Source organism: Budorcas taxicolor, chromosome 13 (assembly GCF_023091745.1).
Source record: "Budorcas taxicolor isolate Tak-1 chromosome 13, Takin1.1, whole genome shotgun sequence".
Taxonomy (NCBI): Eukaryota; Metazoa; Chordata; class Mammalia; order Artiodactyla; family Bovidae; genus Budorcas; species Budorcas taxicolor.
The window spans coordinates 53,737,513-53,753,560 of NC_068922.1; the positions used below are offsets into that span (position 1 = coordinate 53,737,513).

Genomic DNA, 16,048 nt, shown 5'->3' on the forward strand with positions numbered 1-16,048 from the left:
TTCCCATTTTGGGAAGCATGTAGGTAATAGATGACTTTTTTCCTTTTTGTTAAAAAATAAAAACAAAAGCAAAAACACAGGACTGTTGGGAGCAGAATTCTCAGTCTTGGCTTGTAGGGTATATGTGGCCCTTTGCACAGAGGAGCAGTGGGGTGGGGTGGAGTGGATGCCTTGTGTGAAGTGGACAACATCAGCTCTAAGAAAAGTAAACCACACACATGCCCATCAACAGGGGAACTGATCATTTCTGGTCTAATCTATACAGAACACTACTCATCAATAAAAAAGGACACACTGACACAAGCAATAAAATCTCAAACACAATGTGTTACACAAGCTAAATACAAAATGACTCCATTTATACAAAAATTAAGAACAGGAAAAACAACCTATCGTGATCTCACAAGTGTACACACCCAGACTCACTGAGATCCGGCTGTGTGCCTCTTGCGGTGGTCAACTTTTACTTGCAGTAAGAAGAGCACCTGCTGTAACTGAGGTGACTCAACATAAATTAGACAGCAGCAGAAAACCAAATCAAACATGAAAGTCTCCAATCTGCCAGAGCAGGTGCTTGTTTTCACAACTTTCATGGAGACACAGAAAAACATCCATGTGCCTGTCATTCCATTCTGTGGCTACTCTCAGCAGAGACTGACACCAGAAAGCTGAAAATACTGTCTGGCCCTTTAAGAAAAAAACAGCTGCTATGAACATGATTTGAACAGATGTTTTAATGGAATAAATGCTGTCCAAGCATAAAAACTATTAAATGTAAATTTCTTACCATTTTCACACACATTTCAAAAGTTGGTGTTCTAGTTAGTCCAAGCTCGTCAACCCCAAGGAGGATACAGCCAGTCCTCCCAGGCTGTCACCAGGATAGTGTGTGAAGCATGGCTCCGCTCCTGTTATATCCCACTCAGGTCCTCCCCACCAGCTCAGTGGCTGCAGTGTCAGAGCCCAGACCCCGGCCTGTCCCACAAGGCCCTTCTGGACACAGGCCCAGCCTGACACCAGCCTCTTCTTGCCACTGTACCCACTGGGCCTCATGGCCTGAAAACACGCTCTGCTAACCCTGAGCACCTGGAGTCCTCTAATGCCCTGCCCCCTCCTACATGGAGTCTCTCCTTAGATTCCCAACCCTGCAGTGACACCCAGGTCCTGGAAGCCTGTCCTGACACCCGCACAATGCGCAGCGGAGCCCGCTGAGTCCTCTGGAGATGTCTTGGGTCTTGAGCATATGTTTGTGTTGTTTGTTCAACAAATGTTTATGAAGCACCTGCTCTCAAAGTTGGGGAGGTAGCAGTGAACAAAACAAATGAACAGACAAAAAGCCCCATCCTCATAGCCACAACCAAGCTCAGGGAAGACATAAACATCTTCAAGGGAGAGGGGCGTGCACTCCTGATCCCCATGTGTGATCTCAGCAAGTGCTGACTGTTCATGAGGTGTCGTTATTGAATTCAACCTACTACTGGAAGAAAAAGCAATACTTTGAAAGAACAGATGTGAAAACATCTTAAGGTTCTGTTTTAGATGTTTTATGATACACAGAAAGGAAGTCTGCCACATGGAAGTCATGATGCATTGTGAGGGAAAAAAAACAAAAACAAAAAACCCACCATCCCATCCTTCAATTTAAAACCTAGAAACTTACCAGTAACTGTGAAATGTCCTGCATTCTCCCCATGTACCTGAAGCAATGTCATTACAATCTCTTGCTTAAAGAAATTTACTTCATATTATTTCTCCCTAAAAACTATTTAGTTTTAATTCTTTGAGCTTTAAAATGGTCTTGATATGATATATGCAGCCTTCTGTGACTTGTTTTTGTTAGATGCATTCCTAGTTTTATGTTAGATGTATGTTAGATGTGTTCCTAGGAATTCATGCATTCCTAGTACTGGACAAATCCCATTTGGGGGCAAATCATAACTTACCAATCCATTCCTCTACTGGAGGATGCCTGGCCATTCCCAGGTCTTGCTATTACTGGGTCCTCAACCTGCTGAACAATTCCTGCTGGCAGGTCTCCCTAGGGCAGCACCAGGCACAGGGTGATGCCCTGCTGGCTCAGGTCACGACAGTTAGACTCCCCACCTGTCAGAACAGCAGCAGGTATCTACAGGAGGAGACACCCTCTTTATCCATTCAGGAAATGCAACTTAAAACTACAATAAGGTACCATCACACACCTATCAGGGCTTCCTAGGTGGAGTTAGCAGTAAAGAATCCACCTGTCAATGCAGGAGACATAAGAGACGCGGGCTGAATCTCTGGGTCCGGAAGATCCCCTGAAGGAGGGCATGGCAACCCACTCCAGTAATCTTGCCTGGAGAATCCCAACAGAGGAATCTGGAAGGCTACAGTCCACAGGGTTGCAAAGAGTCAGACACGACTGAAGTGACTTACTCACTTCACACACACACAGACTTACACACACATGTATCAAGAGAGATTAAAAATAACCCAACAATACCGAGTGCTGGTGAGGGTGACAGAGGCTAGACTCGCACACTGCTGGCAGCACAGGAAATGGGGCAGCCACCCTGGAAGAGAGTTCGCAAGTCTCCTATAAAGGTAAAAATAGGCTTTCCCATGACCCAGCAATCCCACTCCTAAGCAATTATTTAAGAGAAACGGGAACTGATGTTCACACAGAAAACGTGTACATGAATATTTATAGTAACTACACCCAGAACAACACATACAACCCTTGTGAAAGGGTAACAAACTGGAAATGAACACCATGGACATAACTGGGCAGCAGAAAGGAATGCAGCACCTGCCATACAACGAGGAGCGTTCTCAGTGACACTGTACTCTGCGATGCCACCAACATGATGGCCTCGAAAAGACAAAGCTACGTCTAGAGAGAGAACAGTGGATGCCGGGGAGGCTACAGATGAGCATGGTCCACACCCTGAGTAGGGTGATGGTCACAAAAATCTCTATGGATCAGACTCCCTCGTGGCTCAGTGATTAAGAGTCCACCTGCCAATGCAGGAGACATGGGTTTGATCCCTGATCTGGGAAGATCCCACATGACATGGAGCAACTGGGCCTGTGCACCATAACTAGAGAAGCCACCACAATTAGAAGCCTGCACACTGCAACTACAGAACAGCCCCTGATCACCACAACTAGAGAAAGCCTGTGCAGCAACAAAGAGCCCGCACAACCAAAAATCAATAAATAAACTATCAAAAATAAAATGAAACTCAAGACAACCATACATCAAGGAAAGGTCCATTTTACTGTATGTTTATTAAAAAAAATGTTTTTTTAAATCTGGACTTGTGTTTCTTCTTTGGTTTGCAACTTATTCTTCTAGCTAGTCATTTTTGTTGTAGTTCAGAAAAGTATCAGTCTGTAACACATTGGAAATTACAAAAAATATAATCTGGTCCTTTACCAAAAACAGGTAAGGAAGAACTATTGCAGGATGTGTACCTACAAATGGGACTTCAGGGTCTGAAAGAAGCGCTGACCACACCCCACAATGGTGGGCACCCCAGGGTTCCCGATTCCCACCCCTCTCTTTATTTATCATGAATTCAAGTTCACACATTTGTCGATTGTGGTAAAAGCTGTAAGACTGACCATCTTACCCATTCCTACACGACCCATTCAGTAATGTTATCTATTTGCCCATTACCCTGTAACTACCTCTCACTTTTTATTTTTTGGCCGAGGCATGCGGGATCTTGGTTCCCCGACCAAGGACTGAAACCTCACCCCAGGCAGTGAAGGTGTGGAGCCCTAACCAGAGGACCACCAGGAAATTCCCTCTTAATTTTTATGTAACTGAATATATCAAATCTTTGTAAATGTGTCAATCTATTTTTCCCCATTTTTGTTCAAAAAATCTTTCTCCATCCCCTAATCTACACTGACTTCTCCTACACTGCACTCTAAAGCTCTGTTGCCTTGCCCACAGGTAACCTCTCCATCTGGAGTTAATCTGGGCGAGCCTAAGAGACAGACCAACTCCGCTCATCCAAGTGGTGCCAGTCAGTCCCAGAAGCCCTGAAGAATGGCCCGTCTCTCCCTGGGCCCAGCAGGTGCACTAGCATTTCTCTCTGAGGGGTCTTGGGAGGGGGAGTGGGGAGGCTCTCTATTAGGTTTCATTCCAAGGATACTGTATTCAAAGACCTTCAAAATTACCTGAGGTAGTCTCAAAAATTTCTACAAGAGCTACAAATTCTTTGTTACTTCTACACATACCATTATGTAATAATTAAAACAATCATGTTTTAACACAACCACCTACTATGAAAACAAGGCAGATTTAAAAGCCTTGATAATGTCTTTCCTGGTGGCTCTAAAAAACTTGTCCTAAAAAAAGAGCAGGGCCAGGCTTCCCTGGTAGCTCAGTGGTAAAGAATCCACTATCAATGCTGGAGACACAGGTTGGATTCCTGATCCGGGAAAAGCCCACATACTTCGGAGCAACTAAGCCCGTGCACCACAACTACTGAAGCCCTAGAGTCTGTGCTCCACAACGAGAAAAGCCACTAGAGCAAGCAGCCCACGCACAAGAGCAGTCTTCACCAGCCATAACCAGTGAGAAGCCTGCACAGCAACAAAGACAGCACAGCCAAAAAAAAAACCCTGAGCAGGTAATCCCCAGAGTTAACAGCTCCTAGTGTGCAGACAGGTGTGCTCTGTGATTCTCCAGGGGGAGGCAGTGGTGCAAGGCCATAGCGGGCCACTCACTATCTCTGCTCCTCTGAGATGCCGTTTCTAGGGCTGCCGTGGGCACTGCAGCCTCCCCAAACACCACTGGTCATCACAGAAGTGTGGCTGGACAGGCAGCCTGAAAAGCCACTGTGTTGCCAGGGGCTGGAGGACGGAGTGCCCAGAGGCAAGTTCCAGGCCACAAAAATCACAAATCATATTATGGGCAGTCTGAACACAGAGGAGCTAAGAAACAGGCTAATAGTATAAGAATGGCTGTTAGGCATCTGGGGAGAGAGAGGCACTACTCTGGGCGGAAACCTCATCAGGGTAGGGACCAGGCTCTGTTTAAACAATGTTTCCACAAGGGGGAATAACTTATGGATTTTCAACAGTAAACTTACAGACCAACGTAAACATCTGCCTTGACAGCATAAAGGTAAAAGGACAAAGAAAAGTCACAGGGAGGAAGAGGGAATAGAGGCCAATGCCCTTCAGGTTGTAAGATGACAGTGCAGGACAAAGTCTGTCACACGGGGACAGGAGCACACTACACTGGGCAGGACGACAAGGAAGCTGCGGCTTAAGTCAGGACAGCAGGAGCAAGGGTCTGTCAGGTTACGCCAGGGACCACCAGCCAGCACTTCAGGGACAGCTGCTTTGCCCCCCAACTCGGGGCCCGACCCTCAGAAAAAAAAAACTTCACTGAAAACAAAAATACTAACGATGAGACACAACTGGTGTCCCAAAGACAGCTGACCTCTCTTCTTTGAAGGGATCTTCCTTTACAATCCATGACGAACCCGGAAAAAAGGACCTGGGGCACCTCCTCAGGCAGGGGAGGGCCAGCTTTCCCCAGAGCAGGGACAGATACACGGAAACACCCATGGTCTGCACGTGTAACCCTGAGCTCATCATCTATACTAGCAGGAAAACGTCAGTACGCTGCAGAGCAGGAGGAAATGGCCGCCGATGACCACAGATGCAACCGAAGAAATGCACCTGATTATAAGCAGAATCAGCCAACATGGGAGATGTGGAAGGGATGCTGCCGAGTATGGTCATCTGCTACCTTTGCTCCTAACTTAAAATGAATGTCAAATGTACAGAATTTCTACATTGGCTAGGAAAACAGAGGAACTCCTAAAGATGACACCTTTCTTCCTTAATAAAAAGCGACAGTGATGCCAAGCCTTAAAATACAGACAGACAATTAAGTGAGTAAAACAGGTTCCTCTTTAAGAAGGACTTGCCGCCATAATCAGTGTCCAAGGGAGGACCAACACACCAGAGAGCAGCAGCGGAGCCACACTTGCTCACTGAGAGCGTGTGCTCCTGTCCTGAAGAGAGTGGACACTCTGCCCCACAGAGGGAGCAACAGGCGGACCGGCACGGGCTCAGCAACACCCCTGGGCGAAACGAAGAGGCCCCAGCAGGTCACACGTGAAGCCTTTCTGAGGAATAAACTGAGTGCTGCCTCAGTCCTGGCAGAGCAGTCAGCACGTCTGTGGAATTAATTTTATCAGTTGTGACTTATAACCAGAAACCAAATAAGAATTTTCTTTCATAACCTAATGCTTTCAGTCAAAAGGAAAAAGCCAGAAGTTGATCAAAATAACTTACATGTTTGAATACAAGGAGAGTCGAACTGAACATTCTCAAAAGCCTATGACTCTGAGAGGAGGCTGCCGACGGCGCAATGTGGATGGCAGTGCCTCACTTCCACCCTGGCCCTCCTGGTCAGCGTCCCTGAGGCGCAAACAGCAGGGCGACACTGCCTCAATGTAAAGGGGCCTAAAGTGAGCTAGAACCCTCACACCCCGAGCATGACCAACAGACACAGCGACATACGTGCCTCAGCACTGGAGCAAACAGGTGCTCACCTATGTGCAAGGCTGCAGCAAGAGATTCTGGGCTGACCATGCTATGACCAAACATTTCCAGAAAACCTTAACATATTCCCAAAGCTGAATGTGAAACTAGACAGCAAAAGCGTTTCTTATAAAAGCAATGGGCAGCAGAGCTTTCTGGGTGCTGGTGTTTTACACTCAGAACGCTGACAATCTCAGAGGGCTGAAGTCACAGGCCCCTTCCACCCAGGGAGCCATCCACTGCCCCTGGCTTTCAGTGGACAGGCTGCATGTCAGCAGGCAGACTGGAGAACAGGAGGGACATGTTCTATGACAGAAAAGGCAGACAGGCTCAGGGACAAGGCCACTCTCGTGAATGACTACCAGGAAGGATCCTCACAACTTTCAAATCCTCAACTGTGAATATCACATGAAAATGCCTGTGACTGAAATCACAGTCACTCAGAAGTGTGCAGGCTGAGACCTACTTAAGGCTTCAAGAGAGCCCGGCGGCTGAGCAGTGCAGGACATGACACTGACAACCCAACAACCCGTCACCTGGGGGCAGCGTCACCCCTAGCAAGTGGACTGGACGCTCCAACTCCAGAATGAATGGAAGCTTAGGACACACACAGTGGGTCAAAGTCCATAAAACATGGCATATGCAGCCACGATGCCTTCTGTGTCTCACCAGCCAGGGCCACCCCCTGAGGCGGGCCAGCCCAGGGTTCCCACTGTCGGCCGACTGTCTCTGATGAAACAGTGGGGCCAGCTCCCTGAAGCCAGAACCAAAACCAACCATTCTGTCAAATCCAGCATGAAACCAAGTATGAGCTGCACCAACCACCCGGTGACAAGCCATCTGTAAAGAGATGTCTGATGTCAGAGGTGAGCATCAAGACACACGCATGTGCTGTTGCAGTTATACTGGTGACAGGCCTCGTGATTATCACGGAAATTTCACCAACACAGCAGTTACAGTCTAGGCGTGCTCACCATGTACAGGCGTTTGGGGCACACATGCTCTAGACCAAGAGGTCTGTGGGGCAGGTACCTAGTCCAGGAGGGGCGGGAGGGCAGCTCTCAGGTCACTTGCCTGGGCTGAAGCCCGGTTCTGCCACTTACGGGCTCCGGGACCCGAGCAGTTACTCAACACCTCCACCTCCTTTTCATCCAGTAGAGCTGGAGCTGGCCTGGCATGGAGTGTCTGTGAGCAAGCTCCTGCAAACTGAGGAAAACAGTGCTGGGTACATGATAAACATGAGCGATTACTACTTTGGCCTCCAATTTACAGATGAGAAGACTACACAAACAGACAAAGTTCATAATGGTGAATTAAAGTTAGGAAGGTTATATTCAAACTCTCAGCTTGAACACTGTTGTTGAATACATTTTTTTGTTGTTGTTACATATATTTTTGATATAAAATCCAAAGTTCACTAGTTTGCCTTCTTGTCATCTGCCTTTTAAAAATATAGGAAAACACCTGCCTTCAAGGCTTTAGGGGGCTAGCATGTGACCAGGTAAGGCTGTATCAAGCTGCTGCTCACGGAAACACACTCTTCTCCTGTGACCACCACAAACAGGTGTGCTGTTCATCAGCTGGATGGTCATTCTGGGGTAGGGACAGGACAAAGACTGCTGCCCACTCCAGAGAGCAGCACGAGGGTCTAATGAAATAACAGGTTTACCACATGACACTGCAATTCTGTGAGCAGTTTAAGGAATGCTACAAGTAAAAGGTAGATCATAAGAACTTCACTGGTAGTCAAGTGGTTAAAACTCTGTGCTCCCAACGCAGGGGGCACGGGTTTGACCCCTGGTCAAGGAACTAAGATTCCACAGGCTGCACAGTCGAGCCTTGGAAAAAAAAAAAGGAAAAAGGCAGATCACAGATGCTTACGAAGGTTTGCACAGTACCCCCAGAGGCCAGTAGGTCCAAGAGTGCCCCTAACACCTATGTGCACTGCAATCAGCCAGCCTGAGTGAGGATGAGATGGCTGGACAGCTGGCCTACTCGGCCGCCAGGACAGCCCCCTCCGTTATCCTTGTCATGGATCAACTTTTATAAAAGAAAGGGCAGGGGCAGATGAAACAAGTGTGGGCGTCACACTGGTACTACACGCCAGGAGTAGGATGCTGCTGGTAACAGTCAGCTAGAATCACCCAACCAGGTAGGATGATGCAAGAGAACGGCACCAACAGAAACAGCATTTTAAGAAGAAAATCCCGTGCTGTCATGGTAAGGTGGGTGACAACACTGATTGTGCTCAACCCCCATTACCAAGCACGTCAATGTGTCTCCTTATCTATACAATTGGATAACAGCTACCCATGCAAGCTGTCCCAGGGATTAAGGCAGATGCACAGGAAGGAGCCTGGCTGCCTCTCAAGCGGATCGCTTCAGAGGGCTTGCAGCTGGGGGGGTGGAGGGGGGAAGTCTCCACATGAACTGTAGAGGAGAACAAACTGTTTCAAACTGAAGACAACTACAACTAGACAGTTAAAAAATACTCCAAATATAATCTTTAGACATTCTAGTTTCATCTTAAAATGAAACTGAGTCATTAAACTGCACTAAAAATTTTAACTTTACATGTGATGAGCCTCGTGATTCAAAAGTAAATATAGCCCAGTAAATGGCTTCCCTGGTGGCTTGGTGGTAAAGACTCTGCCTGCCAATGCAGGAGACACGGGTTCGATCCCTGGTCCAAGAAGATCCCACAAGACTCGGAGCAACTAGGCCCGTGTGCAGAGCTACCAAACCCTGTGCTCCTAGAGCCTATGCTCTGCAACAAGAGAAGCCACTGCAAGGAGAAGCCCGTGCACTGCAACTGGAGAGTGTCCCCCGCTCACAACTAGAGAAAAGTCTGTGCAGCAACAAAGCTCCAGCAGGGCCCAAAATAAGTAAATAAATAATTTGAAAAAAAACACAGCCCAGTAAACACTGTTATCTGGAATACAATTTCTTTCTTCGGTTAATTAAAAACAAAACAAGAAAACAGATGTGGCCTGGTTTCATGCATCAGAAAAAGTCTATCATGAAACTATCACTCTTTTTTATTTAAAAATCTTAATTTAAAGGACACAACAAAATTTATTACAACTGGTCAAAAAGGCCCTCACATTTTACTATCAAACCCTAGAGCAGTACCTAAATGAGCAGCAAAATGTAAAATATTGAAGTGTTAAAATCCTTTGTACCTGCCAGAGAATATAAAAATCTGGTTAATATGTGGCAAAAACAACAAAGTTTGTATTCTCTGACCCAGAATTTTTCATTTATCTTAGAGATACCCTCTCATGATGAAAGATACTACTTAATAATAAAGAAAAATTCAATGGGACTGCCTAGCTAAAAATCAAACATTTGCCATGCTACTAATCCCTTCCAATAATAGAAGGGAAACTAAAAGCCAGGCAGGTGGCACACGCTCCCTGTGCAGAGCCCAGTCTGGCTGAGCTGAAGCTGTGACAGGGGCCCAAGGTCTTGGCCCCCTGCCCTCAATTCATTACCTCTGAGGCACCACAGGCCAGGACAGGACAGGTGAGTTTAGTCTAGCACATTTCCACTCCACCCGCCCAGAGAACAGAGGCACAGGGCCCTAGGGAGAGCTCTCCCAGACAGAAGCTGGTCATCCCAGAGATAGCCAGGGCGGGGCACAGCGCACAGGGGTAGCAAGTCAGCATTCCAATCCTCTGACTCTCAGGACTGCAACTTTATAACCAATTGGTATAGCTCAGTCCTGTCCAACTCTTTGCGACCCCGACCCGTGGCCTGTAGCCTACCAGGCTCTTCCCTCCATGGGATTCTCCAGGCAAGAATACTGGAGTGGGTTGCCACTGCCTTCTCCAATAGAATTCCTTAGAACACAGCAATGGAGACTGTACATTCCACTTTGTAAACCACCATGTTTTCCAGTGCTCAGTGTAGAAAAATTAAAAGGACAATAAAACGGTAAGTAACTCATAATGAATAAGGCTCATTTATACTCATACCAAGGAATATTCACTGATCACTCAAAATGTATCACACAATTTAAAAATATTACTTGGGTAGCTGGGTTTAATGTGTCATGAATAAAGGACTATGGTTTCTGTCACAGAACCAAGTTTTAAAAACCAGTCACATGGACACACCTACAAAGCTGAAAGATTCGTGAGTAAAGTGGACCTCTGAAGTACATAGACAACCCCTGAAGAGGAAACATGAGGGCATTTTCATGACATCCATTGAATGCATGGTCTCACCAATGTGAATTACCAATATGTCTGCAAAGCTCTTGGAATTGGAAACAATTCTTACCTGCTAAAGACAAAATCTATTAAATGTCTGCCAGTGCCAAGAACTAAGGCAGAACGTACCATTTCACCGATATAACATCCTCAAATAAAATTGATGCAAAGGTGACAAAAGACAAAATCGAAACTAAAGGCTGTTTTGGTAATCGAATCCTTAAATCTTCTGGGTTGAATTTCGACTGACCACTAACAGACCACGATTAATCCTCTTCGGGCAGTGTCACTATCTGAGCGTGGCCCTGCCATCAGGACAGTAGGCCTAACAGTTCCTTCTTTTCTTTTTTGGCCACCCCTCTTGACATACAGGATCTTAGTTCCCCAACCAGGGATGGAACCCATGCCCTCTGCACTGGCAGCGTGGAGTCTTAACCACGGACCACCAAGGAGGTCCCAACAGTCCCCTCATTCCCTCTCTTAAGTAAGGGGCAGCATCTTTGTCAAATACGGATATTCTCATTTTTTAGCATCTTTGTCACTTGTATTTAGGAAGCAGTTGAGGACACAGCTTCCTACTTATATCTCCTGTACTCCCCAACAGGCAGTAAGGGCAGGTTCCATGACCCTCATCTCAGAGGTCAAGCACTTGAGCCTGAGTCTCGTCCTCTTTCAGGAAGGAAATTCAAGCACAGGCTCTGCCAACAGACAGGGAAGTACTGTGACGGAGCAAGAGGCAGTCTGTAGTTCGATAATGCTCCGCTCTGGCCAGCCAACAAGAACATAAAAAGGAGCTCCACTGGGAAGCACTGCAGCCTTAACTGCTGTGTGGGGAGCACCGGGAGACCCACAAGGGCGCCATCAAGAGCTAAGAGTCTCCTCCACACTGCTTGTGCAAGAGCTGGTCGTCATGTGCCACACCTGTCCCCTGAAGACACAGGAATTTGTCTCCTTCCTGGAAAACTGGCTGACCTCATTGGCTGAGATATGGTTCACCTACAGCACTATATACTCCAAACCTTGTACAAAGTACTTTTAAAAGGAGTTAGGGAATTTTTTCAAGGATGATTATATCTGTCTATCACGATCATTTGCAGACTTCCCTAGGGGTCTAGTGGTTGCGACTCTACTGTAGGCAATGTGGGTTCAGTCCCTGTTTGGGTAACTAAGATCCCACGTACCCTGTGGTGTGGCCAAAAAAAAAAAATCATTTGTAAAATCAATTACACCCCAATAAATTTTTTGTACAGATCATGCTCATTTTAGTCCCTGAATTTAGAAGCAAACTCTCACCTTGTATAAAACTCCACCTTGTTCCCTTACCCCCTGCATAGCTGCTACACAGCATTTTAGTCTTGATTTGACGCCCACTGAGCATCGACTACAGCCCATGACCAAGGCAAGCACGTCATGCCTAGGCTCTGAGATATGCCATCAGCAGCTTACCAGGGATTCTGCCTGGCGGTGGCAGTGGCAGGGAAGTTAGCACAGGAACCAGGACAGAGGCCTGACTCCAAGTCCAGGACTGAGACAGAACAGAACACTAGTCTTTAGGGTAGCTCCGCCTGGAGCATAGAGCACCCACCCTCTGAGAGCAAGGGGGTTCAAGAACACAAAGGGCCAAGAGATGCGTGGTATGTGTTCAGTCCCAGCACCACGGTAACACAGTGAATGAAAACCAAGAACATAAACTCACTGAGTGAAGGTTCTGGAAATGACTTGAGTCCTTCCGTCACATAGGAGGATTCAGAGCACGTCTGAGGGACAGCTCATTTTCATGTGGTTTTAACGGGTTACTCCACCTCACTCATTTTATCAACAATTGTCACTGAGTATCTGAGGCTAACGTGTGGGATCTACTTTTAGGGGAAGTTAACTGAAGACGAGAGCTGACAAAAACCTTTTTATTTTTGACTAACTATAGACTAAAAGTTGCACAAAGGTTTACAAGGAGGTCCAAAAACCTTTCTGAACCACTACTAACTGGTTATGCTTTTCCAAAGGGGAGGTAACTAGCCAGACCTCCCTCAGCAGCCAGCACCTCAAGGGCTCGGCACTCACCACAGTGACTTCCTAGAGACGCAGGCTGCTGCCAAGCTCGTCACCTCCACTTTCTCTGTCAGTATTTCCCGGGCATGCAGCACATGCCAGCCCCTGTTCTCTGCACAAACAGGCTCCCTGTGGACTTTACCTCACAGTGAAAGATTAAATTATAATAAATATATTAAGTAGGACATTAGAAATGAAGTGCAGTGGGAAAACTAAGCACGGTAGGGAAACAGGGAACAGGAGGTGGTGAGTTGCTTCTGAACTGTGGTGCTGGAGAAGACTCTTGAGAGTCCTTTGGACTGCAAGGAGATCAAACCACTCAATCCTATAGGAAATCAGTCCTGAATATTCATTGGAAGGACTAATGCTGAAGCTCCAATACTTTGGCCACCTGATGCAAAGAACTGATTCAGTGGAAAAGACCCTGATGCTGAGAAAGACTGAAGGCAGGAGGAGAAGGGGATGACAGAGAATGATGGTTGGATGGCATCACCGACTTGATGGACTTGAGTTTGAGCAAGCTCTGGGAGTTGGTGATGGACAGGGAGGCCTGGTGTGCTGCAGTTCACAGGGTTGCAAAGAGTCAGACATGACTGAACAACTGAACTGAACTGAGTTGAAACAGCAGGCAGGCAGTCGGGGAAGTGCTGCCTACCCTGAGGCTAAAGGTAACGACACCAGTGATCTAGGTAGAGCCAGGAAGAAGCATGGAAGTCTGTCAAGAAACAGGCTGAGAAGCCACTGTGGCAGGGGTCAGAATGAGACAGGGGCCAGAGGGAGGAGACTGGTTACAGAGGCTGGGAGTGGACTGACAGGCATCTCTGCCCACAAGGGTCCCCATCCCAGGCCACAACAGTTCCACAGCTGAGGCCCCCTCAGCAAAGCCGAGTCTCCTCCATGAGCCTCCCAAGTGTCTGCTCATCAGATAACTCCTAGACGCTCTGCCTTCACCACGTTTAAGAGGTCCAGGCAACGGGCTCCAGCAGCATGTGTGCCCCTCACAGCCCCATGCTGCTGGAAGCAACAGCCACCCAGCCCCTGGCTTGGCCACACGCCATCAGAGGTCCCATCCGAGGGAACCCAAGTTCTGCAACCTTGACAGAGGTGGAAGGAGAACTGCGCAGCTCTCAGGCAAGAAGTTTCTCAAAGCCTCTGAGTCTTGCCTCATAATTTCATCCCTCAAAGTTTGACAGGTGCCTTGATCCTGAAATTCAGCACGACGTTTAACAAGACAGAAGCAAATAAAAGAACATAAAATCTCAGGAGCTTTGGCTGAAGTTTCGTCTTGAGGCAACCAGATTACAGATGGGGCAGAATAACTGTTAGGTTAGCAGATAGTTTTTAAACAGACAACTAGTAAGGACAAAGGTATCCAGCAGAGCCACCTCTCAAGTTATGACCCCTATTAAGCCTAAACCTGGAAACCAAAACAAAACGGAAACTTTCGCTTCCTTTCCCTGCATAACACAACCGAGCAAATATTGAGAACTCATCTCTCAGGCACAAGAAAAGGCGAGTCCTTAATCCAGCCCCTCAACGCAAACAAGTTCGAAGCCGCAGGGATGAGATCCTGACCCTCTCTTGTATGACTGCAGCACAGGCACCGCTTCAAATGATGTTCCGCCAAGGCCAAAAAAACGTTTTTTTCTTACAAACTGGATGATTTTCACCCGCGAGACTAATTTACACAGCGTCAAGGAATAAAGCTCAATTCCGTGAGCTATAAACATAATGACCCAGACATAGGTTACGTGGCTCCAGGACCGGTGACGCTCCCCCTCTCGCCCGCAGAACAGGAAAGACCCTCCCCGAGGCGGGGGCGCCCTGCACAGATCCCAGTCCCGGAGCGCGAGCTGCCCCGGGGGGAGAGCCCGGCGGCCGCATGTAAGGTCTTTGGCCTCCCCCAGTGAGGGCCCGGCGGCCCGACCGCGGCGCACGGCCTAGGCCTTCCCGCCGCTTCTGAGGCCGTACCGCCGACCCCGGCCCGCCCCGAGGGCTAGGAAGGGGGAAAGGGGGTCGCCGCCATTTCCGGCTGCGGGCGCGCGGCCCCGACGCCCTGCGCCGCGCCACCCCGCACCCCCTCACCCGGCCCCGCGTCACCCTCACCTCGCGCCCCGCCCCCGCTCGCTTATCCCGCCCCCCTCACCCCGACCCCCGCCCGCCTGCCCGGCCGCCCTGCCTTGACGCGAGGCCGCCGGCTCGCAGCGAGCTCACCTGTCCGCGCGCCCGCCCGCCTGCCGACTCCGCGGCTCCGCTCTTCCCTGCGCGGCGCTCCTGGGCAGCCGGCCGACGCGCTCTTCAGCCGGGGCTGCGCTTCGGGACCCGGCGGCGGCGGCGGCGACGGCGGCGGGGGTAGCGGCAGAGGGCGCGGGAGCAGCACCGGCAGAAGCGGCGGGGGCGCGCACGCTCACGCACGCACCCGCACCGGCGCGCGCGCTCCCGGGAGGACGTGGGCGCCGGCGGATCCGAGCCGCGGGCTGGGCAGGCAGCGCGTGCGCTCAGAGCGCTGGACGGAGGCTCCGCCCATGGGCGGAGCCCCGAGTGACAGGAGTGGACCGAGGTTCCCGAGCGCACAGCAGACAGCCCATGGGCGGGGCCCCAGGGCCTGTGGGCGGAGCTCGTTAGCCGAGTCGGAAGTTTCCACCGCCCCGCAGGGGCGGGGCCGAGCGGAGGGGGTGGGGCCTACTCGCCGGAGCGTCAGGTGCTTTCCCGTGCGCCCGCAGGTACTAAGGCCAGATTCGCCAAGACAGGAGTTGAGGGAACTTGTCTTGCAGTTGAGTATGCCCCGTGCTTTACGTAAGACTGAGAAACCGTAATTGATCTCGTCGAAGAACTGGAGAGGGAGCTGGTGGGAGATGACCCGGAGGCCGACGGCCGCTGAGCCACTGTTAGGGACTGACGTTTGCTCATCCCTGCAGCGCAGAGACGCGACTTCCTGCCTGCCTGCCCAATCATCGAAGTGCCACCGCCATTGTCCAGCCCCTCCCAGAACCACCGGCAAACAATGACTCAAAAGGGTAGTTGAACCAACTTCCACTCACTCCCCTGCCACGCAAGGTATGACCCCTGCTCATCTCACTGACCTCTTGAGGGAGAGGAGACCTGCTCGCTACCCTTCCCTATCGCTCCTATGTCAGAAACAGTTCTACCATTTACTGAGTGCCTGCTCTGTACGTGGTATACTGGTATGTGTGCCAGTTTCCATCCTAGAAGCCATCCAACGGACTTCT

The 16,048-nt window shown here is 49.1% G+C and overlaps 1 protein-coding gene across 7 annotated transcripts in view; it reads right to left on the reverse strand.

Annotated features, from left to right (window-relative positions):
- Window positions 1-15,160, reverse strand: part of DNAJC5 (DnaJ heat shock protein family (Hsp40) member C5) — a 29,467-nt gene extending 14,307 nt beyond the window's left edge. For 5 of the 7 annotated variants that reach the window (XR_008200445.1, XR_008200444.1, XR_008200442.1 and 2 more), the window contains exon 1: window positions 15,033-15,160. The gene's annotated coding sequence lies outside the window, so the exon portion shown is untranslated. Of the gene's footprint in view, window positions 1-1,943; window positions 1,963-2,482; window positions 2,508-15,032 lie in introns of those variants that run through there. The other 2 variants (XM_052650748.1, XM_052650749.1) reach the window with 2 other exon arrangements.
- Window positions 15,161-16,048: the final 888 nt, after the last annotated feature.